Here is an 18132-nt window from a genome sequence, read left to right as displayed (position 1 = left end):
CAAAAAATTTGATCTTTTCTTTAATAGAAGCCACAGCAAAAAGCATGCTGCCCTTAAATCATCACATCTCAGAGAAAAATGAGTTTGAATTGCATGGACTCTGAGAGGCTTTTATTTCTAGGTTTTCTTAAACTAAGGGGAAAAAGAAAAAACAGAAAAGGAAATCTGTGGATAGCAATAGCAAAAGGATAAATTTATCTGGAAATTTTCACTTGGCAGCTGAAATTCTGCTTGGAAATCAGAATAAATTTTTTTAATTGCAAAGGAAATTTAGTTTTAGTGATATTCAATCTTTCATCCATCCAATAAATATGTATTAAGGGCCAACATCCTTCCAAGAACTGTGCTAGAGATGGAAAAAAATCACAAGAACCTAATGGAGCTAAGCCCAGGCATATGGAGGTGGAGAGCATGGAGGCCTTCTCTGAGTTGCTGAGTCTTTAGGGACAACAATTGTTAACTACATGAAGTCTGGGATGAAGGCAATTACAGACAGAGGCAAAGAGAGGGCATTGTTCCAGGAACAGAAAGAAGCCCAGTGAGCCTGGAGTGCTGAGTGTGGGAAAGAGGTGGAGTGACAAAGGAGGCTGGAGGGTAAAGGAAAGACCACCGCAAGAATTGAGCTGTGTACAAGGGTAAGACATATCAGAAATATCAAGAAATTCTTATTTGATCAGATTTGTATTTTCAAAATAATCAACATTAAATGGCTCCTAGTCTAAGCACATAAGATGCTCAGTTAAACTTAGAGTTACTGTTTTTCACCTACCAGATTGGCAAAAAGCAAAAAGTTTGAGAGAGGTGAAGAAACAGGCATTTTCACACATTTCTGGCAGGAGTAATACCAATTTGGCAATACATATTAAAATTATAAACACACATACCTTTCACCTAGCAGTCCCAATTATCAAGCTCTATCTTGCAGTTATGTTCTCACTCATGTAGAGTGACATATATACAAATTTATTCATTTCAGCAATGTTTCTAATAGCAAAATATCAGAAACATTAAACACCCACTAAAAGCAGGTTGGCTACATTTTGTCAGCACGATACGATGTACTTGCACTTTAAAAACAAAAAAATCAAGCAAAATATAGACACTTAGGAAAAAAAAAAGAATTTTATATATGGAAAGGCAACCAAGATACATCATATAAAGTACAAAACTGTGTACAGCATGGTATCTTTATGTAAAAAGGGAAGATATTTTATTGGATATGTATATAATATTTCTGGAATAACACACACATACGAAATCCTCACCATCATTGTCTGTGTGGAAAAAAACTTGAGTGGCTAGGAGATGGGGTGCAGGGATCCTTTCTGGTGGACGCCATCTTTTGCAATCTTTGCCCAAAATATTTCTAGGAGTGATGTAAGCAGAGCCAAGGCAGAGTGGGTTGAGGACTGGACTGATTAGAAAGTGATGGCCATGAGACCACTTTCAGGAAGTCTGGTTGTGGAAAGGGAGAGCCTTAGGGCAGGGCTTGGGGTGAGGTGAAGGAACAATGTCATACTGAGAAAAGTCTCTTTTAAACTGAGAAACAGACATAAAATTATTTATAAATACAGACACAGAGAGAAACAAATGTGAAAGATAGAGGATAAAGGATAAAGAAGTCAATATTGAAATAAAGAAAAGGAGGAAATGGAAATACTATGAACTTCCAAACAAGATTTAAAACTGCAAGTCCAAGGATTATAGCTTTCCTTTTTCCTTTCATTTTTATCTGCCCTCCGTTGGGTTTAGAATCACGGTTTGCACCAAGTGGGACTCATGAAATGTTTTTTTTACCCCCTGATATTGTGCTGCCTGAGCTCATGCTTTGGGGTATCTTCCTTCATTGAGCTTTGGTTGCCATATGGCACATCCAAAAAGATATGCTATAGCAGACAGTGCATGCCTGTATCAAAGCAAGGTCCAGGTGGCATACACCTACCTGGATAGTGGATGCAAGAATTCTCCAAGCCCTACAGCCCTCACTGAACCCAGAGGGGCAGAGAATATCAGTCCTCCCTGTTCCTCCTTGGCCTCTTCTGACTGCCCTGTCTTGGCCTACACTCAGTATACAGGACTATACAGTACACAGGACTGAGCGTGGGTCTGGACCTGCTGGAAGCATAGCCCTTGGCAGCACACAGCCCCACTGTCTAAATTTTCCGTGTGTTTTATGCCCCAGCATAGAAATTCCTGTCTAAGTTTTCAGTGTTTTCTATACCCCAGCATTCCAACCCCCTTTCCGGCATTTTCTAAGTGAAAAATTTGTCTCACACTCCCCCTAGTGACTGCCTCAGGAAACCTTTCCATGGCCTAAAGCACAGCTCATTGATAGCAAAAAGAGCCAGCCCTGAATGTTGATGATCGTAGGAACATGCACCTCATTTCCCCACTCCCCACCTAACGCATAAACTGCTGCTTTTTTCTGTGATTAGAAAGAAATATTCAGCGAACCAAATATCTAGAAATTAACAGACTGAAGGGAATGAGTGTCCGTCACAGTGTAAATAAGCTCTTCCTCATTTGTGAGAAGAAAGGATTAGAAGCAGGAAGACTCTAGACATAAAAAGGAGAAAGGGGGGATGTGAAATATACTATATCTGTCCTAGTCTGCACGAGTGATCCCAAAGTCAAAGCAGTGAAATCACTGCCACACTTAAGGCTCAACTTAAGAAAACAAATCTCAAGGTCTTGTGAATAAGAAAGAGGAAATTTAAAAATTACCTGCGGAAATTTCCTCCTTTTCTTAGTCTGCAATACCCTTTATCCCAGTACCTCTGGAACAGACAGCTGAAGGATGCCACTACCGCAGCCAGTAAATGCTTGAAGAGCTAACATGCGGAAGATTACACTTCCTTTGTTCAGAGCAACTCCAAGTCAGTGGTTCTCAATTACCTGAGGGTCAGTTTGAGAAATGAGGAATCTATGGGCTTTTTCTACAGAAAAATGTACTTTCCTATTACATGGAGAGTCATGGGGAAAAATAAACATTAATATCTAATAAACATAAAAAGAGATGCCCAATTTCCCTTAGAAATTCAGGCAAAAGTAACAGGAATATACCATTTTTTAATCTGTCAATATAGAAAAGATTCAAAAATTTAACAATACAAAATACACTTAACCCTTGAACAACATGTGCTTAGACTGTGCACGTCTACTTACACGTGAATTTTCTCTGCCTCTGCCACCACTAAGATGGCAGGACCAATCTCTCCTCTTCCTTAGCCTACTCACCACGAAAAGGATGAGGATGAAGGCCTTTATGATGATCCACTTCTTAATGAATTGTTACTATATTTTCATTCGCTTATGATTTTCTTAATAACATTTTCTTTACTCTGGCTTACCTTACTGTAAGAATATAGTATATAATACATATAACATACAAAATTTGTGTTAATTGACTATGTTATCAGTAAGGCTTCTGGTCAACAGTAGGCTATTAATAAAGTTTTGAAGGAGTCAAAAGTTATAGGTAGATTTTCAACTGCATGTGGGTCAGCACCCCTAATCTTTGCATTGTTCAAGGACCAACTGTATTGTCAAGAGTGTGGAAAAACAGATACATTTATGCTATTGATGCATTATAAACCAGTGCCATCTTTTCAGAGAATGCTCCGTACATTAAGATCTCCCCCATGCCAGAGTTTTAGTTCATCTGTAGACTTATGGTTCTCCAATGTAAATCAGCCATCTAGCTCAGACCCATTTTTAATATTTAAACATAATCAACTGTCAACTTGACATCTTTACCTGACTATCTCAACGTTTCTGCAGATTCATCCATGTTCAAGACAGAACACAAGACTCCCACAAAATTGGTATCCTCATAGCATTCCATGGTGGTATGTAGCAACTCCATGCATCTAGTTGTCGTCGTGGGAAATCTCAGCACCTCTACGGCACTTCCCTCTGACTACTTCTCCCCACTTGCCACGTCTACACCATTTAAGCAATCACTTCTCATCTGGGTGACTGTAAAAATCTCCTAGCTTGTGTCCTAACACTCACTCTACCCCTCTGATGGCTATCCTCATTGCAGTCAGGGTGACCTTTTCAAAACTTAAATCCACGTTTACCAATCCATCTGCTTAAAGTCATGCCATTGCTTTTAAGATAAAGACAGAAATTCTAAACACAATCTACCAACCCTACACGGTCTCATTTCTAACTACCTTTTCAGGTTCCTCTACCCCTTCTTCTTCCTTCATTCTCACACTGTAGCACTCTAGCTTCTTTCTTTTTCTTGGAAGTTGTTTTTGTTTTTTCTGCTACAGGGCCTTTTTATATGTTTCTTTTGTCTGAAGTTATCTCCCTCTCCTCATCTAGTTTAGTCTTACTCAGGACATAATCTCAGATCCATGGAGAAGGCTTCTGTCACCCCAATTCAGCTCTAATTTCTTTTATTACTTGTATATGAAATCATGAAACTATGTCTTTTTCTTCATGGCACTTACAGCAATTTGTAATGATGCCTGATTTATGTGATTACATTAGTTCTATCTTTTCCATTACCAGACTATAATCTTCATGTCGCAGAGACCTTCTCTTTTCCAGTATATGCTACTTATCTTGAAATAGTCAGAGATGGGCCCTGTGTGTGCATGTGTTTGCATGCATGTGCATGAGCCAGAAAATACCCAAAAGTGTTAACAGTGGTTATCTCTAGGTGATACATGCTTAACTTTTTGTTTTTTCTGCATTTTGTATATGTTATGCAATAGGTCTGCATTTATTTATAACCAGACAAAAATCAATAATAATTATACTATTAAAATCCTTAATCAACTGAATTTCAGAGGAAATGCCTGCCAGCTACCTATACCAAGAATGAGTGGACCACAAAGGATTAACAGAAAAAGTAAGAAAACTTAATATCATGAAAGAGAATGTCTAAGATAAAATAACTAGCCATGGAGTGAACAACGATCAGAGAGTTTTTTTTTTTTAATATCTCAATTGGTACCCTCAGAGACATTTGAGGAATATCATTTTTATCATAACAATCATAACTGAAAAAGAAGGCAATCAGAAAACAAGATATTTATGTAATTAAAAATACATTTGAGGCCAGGCATAGTGGCTTACACCTGTAAGCTCAGTACTTTGGGTAGCCAAGACAGGCAGATCACCTGAGGACAGGAATTCGAGACCAGCCTGGCCAACATGGTAAAATCTCATCTCTACTAAAAAATAAAATTAAATTAAAAATACAAAAATTAGCCAGGCGAGGTGGTACTCGCCTGTAACTCTCACTACTCTGGAGGCTGAGGCTGGAGAATCGCTTGAACCCGGGAGGCAGAGGTTGCAGTGAGCCAAGATTGCACTGCTGCACTCCAGGTTGAGCAGCAAAGCTAGACTCTGTCTCAAAAAAATAAATTAACAAATAAAAATATACTTGCATAAAGGCAGTGAAAAAGCTGCATATATATATATATACATATATATATACACACACATATATACACATCTGAAGTTAGTGAGCAGAAAGAGAAATAAAGGCAATCTCCCAAAACAGAGAAAATTTAAAGAAATGGGAAATATGAGAATAAGTTTAAAGGCATAGAAAACAGTCCAGGTAATCTAAACTATGTCCAAAAAGTGTATAAGAAAGATGTTGTAGGCCAGGCGCGGTGGCTCAAATCTATAATCCCAGCACTTTGGGAGGCCGAGGTGCGTGGATCACGAGGTCAAGAGATCGAGACCATCCTGGTCAACATGGTGAAACCCGATCTCTACTAAAAATACAAAAAATTAGCTGGGCATGGTGGCGTGGCCTGTAATCCCAGCTACTCAGGAGGCTGAGGCAGGAGAATTGCTTGAACCCAGGAGCTGGAGGTTGTAGTGAGCCAAGATCACGCCATTGCACTCCAGCCTGGGTAACAAGAGCAAAACTCCATCTCAAAAAAAAAATAAAGAAATAAAGATGTTGTAGGAACTATATAGAAGAGGTGTCGGAGGAGAAAAAGAGAGAAACAGAGAGGACAGAAGGAAGGAAGGAAAGAATATAATAGAAATATAAATCTTGGCAAAGTAAAAACAGTACAATAAATAAAATAAGGTCGAGGGAAGTGAGAAGTTTAAGTCTACTAAAACTTTCATTTTTGTGCAGAGTTAATAGATGCTGTGAATCTATAAATCAAAACATAGTCCTTCAAATACCAGGAAAAAAAACTAAAAATAATAATGTAACCAACACATTTAGGAAATCAAGAAGGAAAAATAGAATTGGTTAAATTTCTTTAATCCTTCATCTTATAAATCACTGGGTTAATGCATATGGTCTAAAGTTGATAAACCAGGAACTTAAAATTATAATGTCAATTCCAGAAAAAGTAAAGGACAATGGGACTACTTCTGGGGAGTAGGACTAACTTAAGAGGAAGTAGTAGGGCAGAGATCTTTACATCTAATTTTATACATTTAAGTATCTTGTGATTTATCTGTGCGTATGTATACATGCATTATTTTCAAACTGTTTTTTAAAAGTTAAAGTAATTTGAGAGTCTATGAATACTGTCTTTGAGGCCAGCAATGCCTCTAAAATACTATATAATGAAGTAGTTGGTGAAGTCTAGCTCCTTCCAGAATTGACTTCACCAAGTGCTAACATTAATGTGCTAGCTTTTATCAAATACTGCTTTGAAAAACAACCATAAAAAATATTTTCTTGTTTACTGTAAAACTGTTGTTGAGGATATCATTTATGACATGAGTCATCATTCACTGTATAGGGGTCCTTGAGTGAACCTCTTCATGTCAGTTCCCAATGAATCTTGCTTCTGCTCAAGGACTGTTTTGCTCTCTCCTTGGTTATGTTCACCATTTTCACCAAAGTGAAACTTGAAGCCCTACCCCAGTGTATTAGTCTGTTCTCACACTGCTGGTAAAGACATACTGGAGACTTGGATAATCTACAAAGAAAAAGAGGTTTAGTGGACTTACAGTTCCATGTGGCTGGGGAGGCCTCACAATCATGGTGGCAGGCAAGAGAGAATCAGAGAGCCAACGTAAAAATGAAACCCCTTATCAAACCACGACATCTCGTGAGACTTACTTACTACCATAACACTATGGGGGAAACTGCCCCCATGATTCAATTATCTCACACTAGGTCCCACCCATAACACATGGGAATTATGGGATGAGATTTGGGTGGGGACACAGCCAAACCATATCACCCAGCAATTGTGTTACTTTATATAAAGAACAGAGTTGTATTTTCCTTCCCCTTGATCCTGGTTTTCTATCAATACTTTATCATTTACTTTTGTTCCCTGTGATGTAAATGTATAAAAAATTATCTGTAAATTCAAGTGGGAAATAAACAAGTGAAGTTTGTTACATAGTAAAATGTATTATTTATGATCATTAATAAAATACGTAATCCCTCTATGTTCTCAAGCTGTCAGATCTTACCCAACAATTCATTTTCCCATTACTTTTGGGATTATACTGGCTAAATTTAGATGCAGTTACATAAAACACAGAGCAAAATATCCTCAACATTTCTTGAACTTAGCAAAAGTTCCAAGCAGACATGCAAAAGAAAAGCTTGACTACAATAAATATAAATGCCAAATATAAAGAAAAAATTACCAATAGCTAGAGCAGTCTAAATATGGGAATGGGTTGCCCTGTCCCCAGGAATTTGCCCACTTGTGGGACGTTAGACTGCTTTCCGATGGAGGTGGGGAGACAGAACACACGTTAGGTACTCTTCACTAGCAAATGCTACCACAGTATGCCTGTCTCACCCCATCCTGTGGTGTGAAAATATCACAGGGTTATATTGCAAATGTTTGGGTGGTGGACCCAATGTCTAAATCTCTTTTTTACCCTCTTCATCTTCCCTATTTGAAAGTAAGCATTAGTCTCATTGGTTGTTGATCTGTCAGTCTCAGTCAGCACGGCGGAATATCTACTCTGTCTGCCAGGAGTTTATTTTTTGATCTTCATCCATTATATGGATTAGTAAGATTATATATAAGATTAGTAAGATTTCTACAAAGGACAAATAATGCTAAGTCAGCAGCCCTGTATGTAAAAATATCTTAGGACACTACCAAGAAGGTATATACAACATTAATATTGGCACATTATTCTGCTTGAGCTCACCTCAATGTCTGATTCAGCTGCAGATCAGAGACATAATACTGATTCCAGCTGCTTTGCAAGCAAGTTGTGGTCGTCATCTAATACTATGACCCCTCGTACAATTTACAACACTCTGTCTTCATGACTTGCTGAATTATATGCAGTACCATTTTTCTTTGTCTCCTATTTTAAAGGTTATACTTAGATAGACATGGTTACTCAGCATTACAGACCAAAATGGTTTCAAATGAATTGGGAAAGACTCAGGAAAGAAATTCCAGAGAAAGACTTGAATCCTTTAGAGTCATGCAGAGCAATGTCATATAAGGTCAAGGAACAGAGAGTCACTAGACCACCAGGAAAATTCTCTGACAATGGAAACTGTGATGACTCATTCAGACCAAAGGGGGCTGCAGTGCCTAATATCCATGCAATTCTCTCAGAGTGCAAATCACAACTTGTCCTGGGGTGGAGGAGCAGAAAGCCTAGGAGGGCAGAGAGAAGAGTCCCGAGTGTGGGTTGAAGTGCGGGAAAGAAACTGAGAACTGAACAACACATAAACTGCACCGCCAAACCCAGACACATATAGACCTGTGTTTGGAAACAATAACACCATTGTAAAACGTTATCTGTCTCCGAGGTTTTGCTATTTTTTATTTTTCCTTAGATCTATAGAGAGATTTCATAGTAAATAAAAAACCTCAAAAATTATAGATGCTTCATAAATGACAAATTAGGAAGTAATTCTCCACATTAACAAAAAGATATTTAGCTCCACAAAAGAAAAGGCCATAGCATTTTAAAAACGACTACATCCCTTTATACACCTACCTATATTGTGACATCATTTTGTATTAGCCAGGGTCCCAACAGGAAGCACCATGCTAAATTTATTATGCAAAATCTCTGTAGCCCAACATTAATTGACCATTAAATAAGTTTTTACCTAGAATATGCTCAATGCTGTGCTAGATGATGAGAAATGTTCAGAAGTATATGACATTTCTATCTTAAAGTGGGTTAAAGTTGAAAAAGCTTAACGTTGTGTTCAAAAAATACGATATGCATATGAAATTGCAACAAGCACTAAAAACAGAATTTGTTCTAAATGTTGAAGTGCATTATTCTTTCAGAGCTTTAGGAGACTACAGAAGCCATGAAGTCTAACTTGGTATGGGGAAACCTGATAGGAAAAATAGAAAGTGAAGAAGCAGGACCATACTATTACCGCAGATGAAGAGAAGAAATTGAATGTGTGCAAACTGAAAATAGTCTGCAGACTGAAAAGGTCACTTTCAGAATACAAGGTAGATCCTCAACACTGTGGCTCTTTTTAAACAATGGGCCATATTTTAGATTCTAAATAGACCTAAGCAATTTGAGATGGCAATCACTTCCACCTCTGCTCACTCACGTAGATCTTTCTCCAACAGTTCTGAAAACTGAAGACATATGATGAAGATCAGAATTAGAAAGAAGTTAACTGACAGCTACTGGTAGTAAACAAGACTTCAGCTATTAACTAGACAGATGCAAAAACAGTCTCAGTTTTTGCCAATTACATTATTCCCCTTTTTTCCACTAGCAGCCAAATCAACCTTGATAGCAGTTTGTAGCAAGTGTCTTTGTGACAGTTCACAAAGATTAACATTAGAGCTTTATTTAATTGTGTGTGGGTTGAAGAGATATTAGCTTTCAAAAATCCATAAAATTGTTCTTTCATTGCTTGCAACATCAATTTAGGGCTTGTCTGTGTTTGTCCCAGCCAAATACCGTTCCCTACTAGCTGAACTGAGTTCTCATTGACCAATGAATTGTAAAAATTGCATCACCAAAGTTGTTCCATTAAAAAAAAACCCTTTGATAAGCTTCTTTGCCCTCAGTGCTCTAGGTAAAAAAGTAAAGAGAACATTTTGACCTGGAAATAAAGATATAAAAGCCAAGCTGACATGCAGACAAATGGCAGGGTGACAGTGTCATCTAATCACTTCTTTCTGTCTCTCATGCTCCTTCCCCTTCCAACCCTCACGCATACAACTGTTATCTCAAAGTGGTCCCACCATTGCCAATAAAGGCAAGGATGACCCCGATGACCTAGGAAGTTGCTTTGTGGAAATCCCAGTTACTGACCTCACTGAAAGGACTGGCAGGGAATATTGTCTTAAAGGAGCACTCATCCTAAAAGGATTAGTCCTGTCCAAAACAAAATCATGTATAATTTACCAGTGTGAAGTTCAACCTCCATTTTCCTTTCCAAAGCAAATGTGGTCAAATAGGAAGCTGATTGGGACTAAGCACCCAGTTAGAATAAGGATTTTGATATTTTATGTAGCAAGGAAAAATCTCAAATATTAATGAATCCTTCAGCTTTTCTTTAAATTCAGAATCTCTACTCTTTGATTTCTGTAGTTTTCTACCTGGTTGTACAAAAGAATCATCTGGAAGGCTTTTTTAAAATGCTGTTGCCTGTACCCACTCCAGACCAATTAAATCAGGATCTCTGTGGGTGAGAGCCAGGCACTGTTAGGCCTGCAACTCTCCAGGTGATCCCAAGTTGTAATCAATGTTGACTACCAAAGTAGTCCAAGGTGCTCATCTGGCCCAAATAAGAACCACTTGGGCGGGGTTGAAGAGTGTAAAATCCCTGTCTGTGTTTTGTGCTTGGGGTAAAAGACGTGTTGAGAGGGGGTCTGGGGGTGTGCCTGGTCCCAGGAGATAATGCAGACGCCTATCAACCCAATTATGATCCCTGAACACCAGTGCAATTTGGGGATAAATGTACCACTATTCTTTTACTTTACTAGATGGCATTCTATTCTCACAAAGAGTTTTCTCTTCCCTATTTTACTTACCTATTTGTTAGCCATATAGACTCATGGATTCTTTATTTAATGAGTTACAATTTGCTGATGTTCACATTGTCTCAGATTTGGATCAAGCCAGCTCCTCTGTCCTTTGGACATGACCCCATCCTTTTATTCTGAGCACTTTCTTGCTTTCAGTTACCACAAGATGTTCTGGACTCAGCTTGTATACTCCCTGCACCAGCCGTGGATTCAGCCATTTCTTCAAATAGCCCAAGTTCCTTTTAGTAAGGAATGATATTTAGAAACCAACATGCAGTCTCTAGGTTTGTTCATTGCAACTAGTGTTACTGCTTCTAAGCAAGTAGTGTACTCAGAAGTTTCTCTCCCTCCAGTAACCCTTAAGCTCCCTTCCCTTATACCAAACCTCTTGCAGTTCAGCAATTTCATGAGTTTCTGGTTTATATTTCCTGGGTCCCTTTTTCAGAAAAGCAAACACATGTTTCAATTCTTCTTTTTAACAAAAAGTAGCATACTATACCTACTATTTTACACTTTTTAAAAATGGAACATTTTTGAAAGATCACACTATGCCATATGATAGAGATCTTTGCCTTTTATTTTTAAAGCTGCATAGTATTTAAATATGTATGTGCACTGCAGGGAAGGAAAGATTCTTTCCTCATCCAGTAGTAGGTTCATGGCTGAGGCCCCGTAACAAAAGACAGATTAAGAAAAAAGCATATCCATGTATTTAATACGTTTTACATAATACAGGAAACTGCATAAGGAAATGAAGACTCAAAGAAATAGGTAAACTTTTGTATTTTTACACTTAGGTTTGATGGAAAAGTGGATAGCCATGGAGAAGTATGACTGGGCAAAGGGGGTATGATCTAATGGTAATAAATCGAGGGGGGGACTTAGAAAGGCCTGTTTGAGATTCCTTTCTGCGTCCCTATGGCTTTGGAAATGAGGACGTCCCTTTTCTCCAGGTGTAAGAACAGCACCTCTCAAGTGAGGGTCTTATGACCTGCTTCAGAAGAGAATGGTGGGAGGTCAGAAAGTAACCTTCTTAGGATTTATGACCAGCTTCAGGAAGAGAGGAAAAATGAGCTTCCTATTTCTGCTGTTTCTCAAATGCCAAGGTGACATGTTTTGGGGTAGTTCATCAGTACCTTATTTATTTAACCAATTACCTATGTTTGGACATTTGTTTCCAATATTTTGTGAACATGTTTTCATTTCTCCTGGTTAAATACCTAAGAGTAGAATTGCTTAGTATTTTGTTTTATTGTTTATTTTAAAAATACCAGTTTTCTGAAGTGGTTGTACCATTTTATACTCTTATCAGGAATGTAAGATAGTCCGTAATGTTTCATACCATGGTAAACATATAATGCAGTCTTTTCAATTTTGATTATTCTAGTTGGTGTGGAATATTTTCTATGGTATTCTTTTGCAGGTAAATTTCACTTTCCCCAAGACAATGTTGAGAAACTATCCTTTGCATAATAGTTATTTGTCTTTTTTTTTTTATGAAATGTTGGCTCAAGTTTTGTTTATTTTTGAATGGATTATTTGACTTTTTGTTATTGATTTGTAGGAGTTTTTAGATTTACAGATTTCAAATATATATATTAAAAATATACTTTCCAAGCCTATGGATTGCCTTTTTATTATTTTTTGAGATCGAGTCTCTGTCGCCCAGGCTGGAGTGCAGGGAGTGATCTCGGCTCCTTGCAACCTCCTCCTCTTTATCTACAAACTGCTAATCTGTTATTCTTTGTAGTCATGATCATCTGACCTCTTTCCATGGAGATCATTAAAGTAGCATCCAAAACTCTGTAGTACACTGTTCTTCAAACAAATAAATCACCTCAAAGGTAGAATTCTGAGGATTCCAAATGCTCCAGCCCTTAGCCAAAGATTTGGCTCTCCCCAGAGGATAACAACTAACCAAAGGGTACCGAGGGAGAAAACTGGGGCCCAGAAGAGTTCAGAAGGTCACAATAACCTGTTTTCTGGGAGCTCACCTCCCACTTTTCTTCTTCCTTCTTATTTTTTTTCCTGACATTCTCTAACTTTGTAGTAAGACAAATGGCCACACTCTACCCTAAACTTATTAAGTCGGTATTATCTATCAGAATTTCAGTGGCAGGAGCCAATCCTAGACTTTTACTGACACCTGAAGTCCAGTCAATTACTGATTTTGCCACTTCCTTCTCACTCAGCTATGACAGGGGGACCAATTTAATTTTATCACATATGAGGGATGGTAAATAAACTAGATGATTCTAGATTCCGTCTTTTTTAGGGCAGCCCTTTAGTTCTACAGTAATGAAACCAGTCCAGAAAAAGAAATTGACCAGAGACTATGGGTGTGGATAACAGCACAACAGCAAGCATGAGCCTCTAATTCTTTCTTCTGGGTGACCCTCGAAAGTCAGCTGTCAACTCCACAGGAACTTTGTGCAGAGTAAGAGGTGTTCAGAAGACAGGAGCTTCACCCAACAGGTGTAACATCTGAGTTCTAACAAGTGTCCTTTCAGTTAAAAGTAAGAGTTTCCCTTCTGTCTTCCTGACAACTGGCCAGATCATTACTAAACTTTTGTTAAATCCGTGATATGTATAAGTCAGTCCCCAAGGTCTGGAAAAGAGAAGAAAGGACAAATACTAGGAATAGAAACTAATCAACTGCAGATCTGAAGTTCGAAGAGAACATCCGTGCTTTGGATTGAATACCATCTCTGAGCCATCCCCTCCCCTCCCTGCTTCCACTTTTCTCATCAGCATTTTCTTTTTGGAGAAAGCAAGGAAAGAGATCAGACAGCTGCACATCTGTAGTGACAGTAGTAAGAGAAATATCTTCAGCTGAAATCTAATGCCTCTCTTCGAATCAAACCTTTTCTTGGTTCTGGTATTTCCTCTCATCACCACGTCCAAGTTGAACTACCCCACTCATGAAGACATTCCATTTCCAACCCCAGATTATTTTAAAGCTGGCAAGTTAAAGTCAACGTTTTTATTATAGAAGGCATGTTATAGAGATCACTAAATCCAACCCATTTACAGGTTAAAATGTTAATGTCAAGAGACTGAACAATTTGCCTAGAGTTACAATTAGTGAAAAGTACAAGACAGATTTCTCACCCTGTGACAAAACTGTCATCTATCCATCACCCAGTCTCTAGCCTAGATATATGAACTGAGTAACAAAAATAAATTTTAATAGGCAATCTTAACAATGAGCTTATACCAAGGTACTGGGCTGTGCTGATATCATTCAAAATCATTCATTGCATATGAAGAAGCAATTAGAAAATTCAATTATAGAATTTCTATAATTGAACAGTACAATTCAATAAAGAAGAGTAAGAATAGAGGGAAACAGGCCAGAGGCCCCGGCGAGTATAGCTTTGTATTCTCTACTTTCTTCAGATTAAAAATCAGTGAATACGCATAGGCATTTGCTGAAAGCTAGATAGCATATTGCTAAGATGTGACCAAAAGATTCAATTCTATAAATAATAAGAATAAATATATGAATAAAGAGAATGCAATATACTTATTTTCGGAAGACTAAAACATTAACTGATAAGATTTTGCTACTTATCAAATACAAACACTAACTGTTATTTTGGCAGCTTTCAGTTTACTCCCCACAAGGCCACTCCAGAGAAATCCTCAAAAACTACTTTCTATGCTCTCTCTTCCTTTACCTTTACTATTCCCACTCCACCTGCAAGGACAGAAACAGAGTGTTGGAGGGTGATCATATGATTATGATTACATTGTAATGAGAGCTATTTGCGGGGAAAAGAACCTTCACCATTCTGTTTTTGTTTTCATGTTAACCACCTTTAAACTTGCTCCAAGTATAAATTCAATCAGACTGAAGCACGTATTGTTGCATAACTTAATTACCTGTTTCCTTATTATGGAAGTTTTTATAGTCATTTTATTTTCATGGTGAAAAAAATTTAAGGCACATAGACATGAAAGTAAAATTTTAGAAAAGCAACAAAGAACCCATTCATAATTCTCCCACCAAATCATAATCACTATTAATGCTTTGGAGTGTATACTTCCAAAGGGTGGAGTGTGTGTGTGTGTGTGTGTGTGTGTGTGTGTGTGTGTGTATGTGTTTTCAGATGTCCTTGTCAGAGTTGGTGCCTGTAAGGTCCTGGCTTCTTGGTCCTGCCTCAGCCTTATTCTGAACCCTTTGTGGTCAAGACTGGTAATATAATAATAGATCTCCCACCAGCTGGTAGGGTCTGGAATGTAATTCTTTGCACACCCTAGAGAATGCTACTGTGGTTCTGTGAGGGCCTTGGGCTTCTGTGAGTATCTGGAGTTACATCCTTCCCACCCAAGTTACAAAATGTGCCTTGGGCTTCTGTGAGTATCTGGAGTTACATCCTTCCCACCCATTTTGAGTTTGTGCAACCCATAGGACTGGGCAGCTGCCTTACTTTCCTGATTTGTACTTTTGCTCTCCACTCAAGGCCTGGAACTCTGCGTCTCTCAAGTTCCTTGGCTGGCGCCCAGCACATAGCCTCGCTCTTGCCCATGGCTCCCTTCTTTCTGGGTCACTAAACTCTACATCCTGAACCCTTGGCTGCTGTGTGCACCTGCCCATGAGCATTTCCTGGAAACTTAAACTGCAGCAAATCCACCCACCAAGTCAGATTCCCCCTGGATGCTGAAATCACCAGGCATCACTTTCATAGGAACAAACCCTAGGACAGCTTCCCCAGATTTCTTTATTTGCTGTCTAACGTTTTGAGCCATTTGTTTTCCTCTTTCATTTAAAACTCCTACCCTTTACTGAGCACTGGGTTATTTAAACTGTGGTAGGGCAATCAGTGACAACATTTTAATTAATTGCTTAGCAATGTTCTTTCAAAGCAATGAAAATTCAGGATTACACTCACACTTTCCTGTAAATGACTCAGTACCACCTGACACAAATTTGCCCTCACATTATAGCCATCTAATCCTTGTCAGCAGGCACAGCAGGAAGGAAAAGAAAATAAACAACCAAAGGAGATTTATTAATATCATGTTTTCTTCACTCAGAGAGGAGAGGGCAAACAAGTTGTATTCTCTCATCCACTAATGGTTAGATGTTGGCTTTGATATGTTTTCATCTGGATCTGAACAAGTGTTCTGGGTACATCTTGCTCCCTTCAAATATCAGATAACAACCCCTCTTTGTGGAACAGAATGGGAAAGCCTATCATGCTATTTTGCCCAAAGAGACACACACAGGGGATTATTTTAAAAGTAAAAAGGCACATTTGCCTAACAGAGACGCTTGGACAAGCTCAAGTGACAGAATAAAAATCCTCAGAAAGGTGTTTTGCGACATGCTGAGCCATTAGTCTCTAATGTCACTTTTTTCCCAGAAAAAAAACAAAACACAATTTTTGAGATTGTTTCACTAATGAGCACATTGTATTGAGGGATAGTGAAAGAATCACAAACCTTGTTTCAATCCCAGCTGTCAGCTCTCCACTGGAAGGAAGTCGTTTACTTATTCATGGACTGGATCCTAGATTTAAAGAAAAAAAAAAAGGAAAGAAAGAAAAAGCATGTGTAGCTACCAATCAGTGTGAATTGAACATTATTATCTACTAGCCTCTTCCCAGCAGTTTACAGCAGTATCAAATTCCTACCAGAGATGAAGATGAATGAAGAGCAGGGGCTGCATGCTCAGCTCGTTCAGGGGCTGAGCAGGAAAGTGAATGGGTGACAGTGGGTGACAGTGGGTAACAGTGGCAATGCCGGTGAGGAGGAGGGCAGGTGCCTCATCTGCTGGTCTGATGGGCTAGATGCTGCTGAACCCCAGCCTGCCCAGGCTACGTAGAAATGCCAGCCCGATGCTGACAAATACTCTGAGACTTTGCAAGAGAAGGTGGAAGGAAATTTAAATATTTATGAAAATTCTCCGGATTTTTAAATGTTGGCAATTGACTTAAAGAATTTTCAAATCCCCAGCAAGCCCAAAAAGACACATATGGGGGCCAGATGTAATTCTTAGACATCTAGTTTGTGAGCTGAGTTCTAGAGCATGAGGAAGAGGGATGAGAGAAAGCCATATGGCAGGCTGGATGAGTTCCTGCAGAGTTGACCTGCACATCCCAGAGAATGTCATCTACAGGGAGGTGGGGGTTACACAGCAGAGCAAAGACACTCTTTAATCAGGTCAAAACTGATCCTGTTGGGCATAGCCCTTTATTTAAGTTTATCTATAGAACAAATATATACTAAGTTTATATACAGTACATATTTAATACTCATATATTTACATATAAAAATATACCAGCCCTTTGTATCAGTGAATATATATGTATTTATGCATATCCAATGAAATGGTCTTTCATTCATTATTTATCTTTTTATGCAACACCACTCACATTGCCTTGCACATAAAAAGGAACCATTAAATGTGTGTTAAATTAATTTTTAAAAAAATATTTATTGAGCTAATATATGCCAAGAACTGTTCTAGGAATCTGAGATAAATTACTGAGCAAGGCAGGCAAAGCTTTTAGTCCTCAAGGGAGTAGAGTTCCAGCGGTGGACAGATACTCAATAATGAACATAATAAATAAGTAAATTATATTTTGTGACAGAAAGTAGTAAGTGCTACAGAAATAAAAGTAAAGTAGGGTAAAGAAAACTGAGATTACTGGGAGAGGTACATCTTATGGTATTAAATTGGGTGAAATTTTCTATTTAAAAAAGCTAAATATGCTAATAGCTAACATTAGTCCAATTTTAGTTTAATAGCTAATATGATAACTAAAGTGACTCCTAATTTCAAATCTTTTTATTTTTGGTGTTCATATACATACTAGTTGGCAATCAAATAATCAAAAGAAAATATTATTTGTTCATTTATTCAGCTTTTCTTTACTGAACATCTACTAGATGCAAAGTGCCAAGTCAAGCATCAGGTGCAGACAGAGGACATGGCAGAGACAGTGAGAGAAGACCTTGGTAACACAACCCTCAGAAACACAAACTTCTGTATAGAGATACTGGCCTTTTCTCTGCCCCATTCCCCAGGAATGAGATTCTTATAAGGACCAGCTTGGCTTTCATTATTCTTGAGAGTAGCTGAACTCAGGGAGGAAAGCAACCTTCCAGCCTTTCTTCCCACCAATTCTATGTCCATTGGGAGCCATGTCTATCCATCCCCATAAACTTGGGCTGCCTC

At 38.3% G+C, this 18132-nt stretch overlaps 1 long non-coding RNA gene across 1 annotated transcript in view; it reads right to left on the bottom strand.

Moving 5' to 3' along the window:
* The window catches only part of LOC135268306 (uncharacterized), a 245388-nt gene that overhangs the window by 212046 nt on the left and 15210 nt on the right, over window positions 1-18132 (bottom strand). The window contains exon 2 of the long non-coding RNA XR_010336563.1: window positions 16395-16461. This is a non-coding gene — a long non-coding RNA (uncharacterized LOC135268306). The remainder of the gene's footprint in view (window positions 1-16394; window positions 16462-18132) is intronic.

This window comes from Aotus nancymaae, unplaced genomic scaffold (assembly GCF_030222135.1).
Source record: "Aotus nancymaae isolate 86718 unplaced genomic scaffold, 86718_ANA_hifiasm-v0.15.2.pri h1tg000040l, whole genome shotgun sequence".
NCBI lineage: Eukaryota > Metazoa > Chordata > Mammalia > Primates > Aotidae > Aotus > Aotus nancymaae.
Note: the sequence above shows the minus strand (reverse complement) of the source record. Positions and strands in the feature narration are given on the sequence as shown.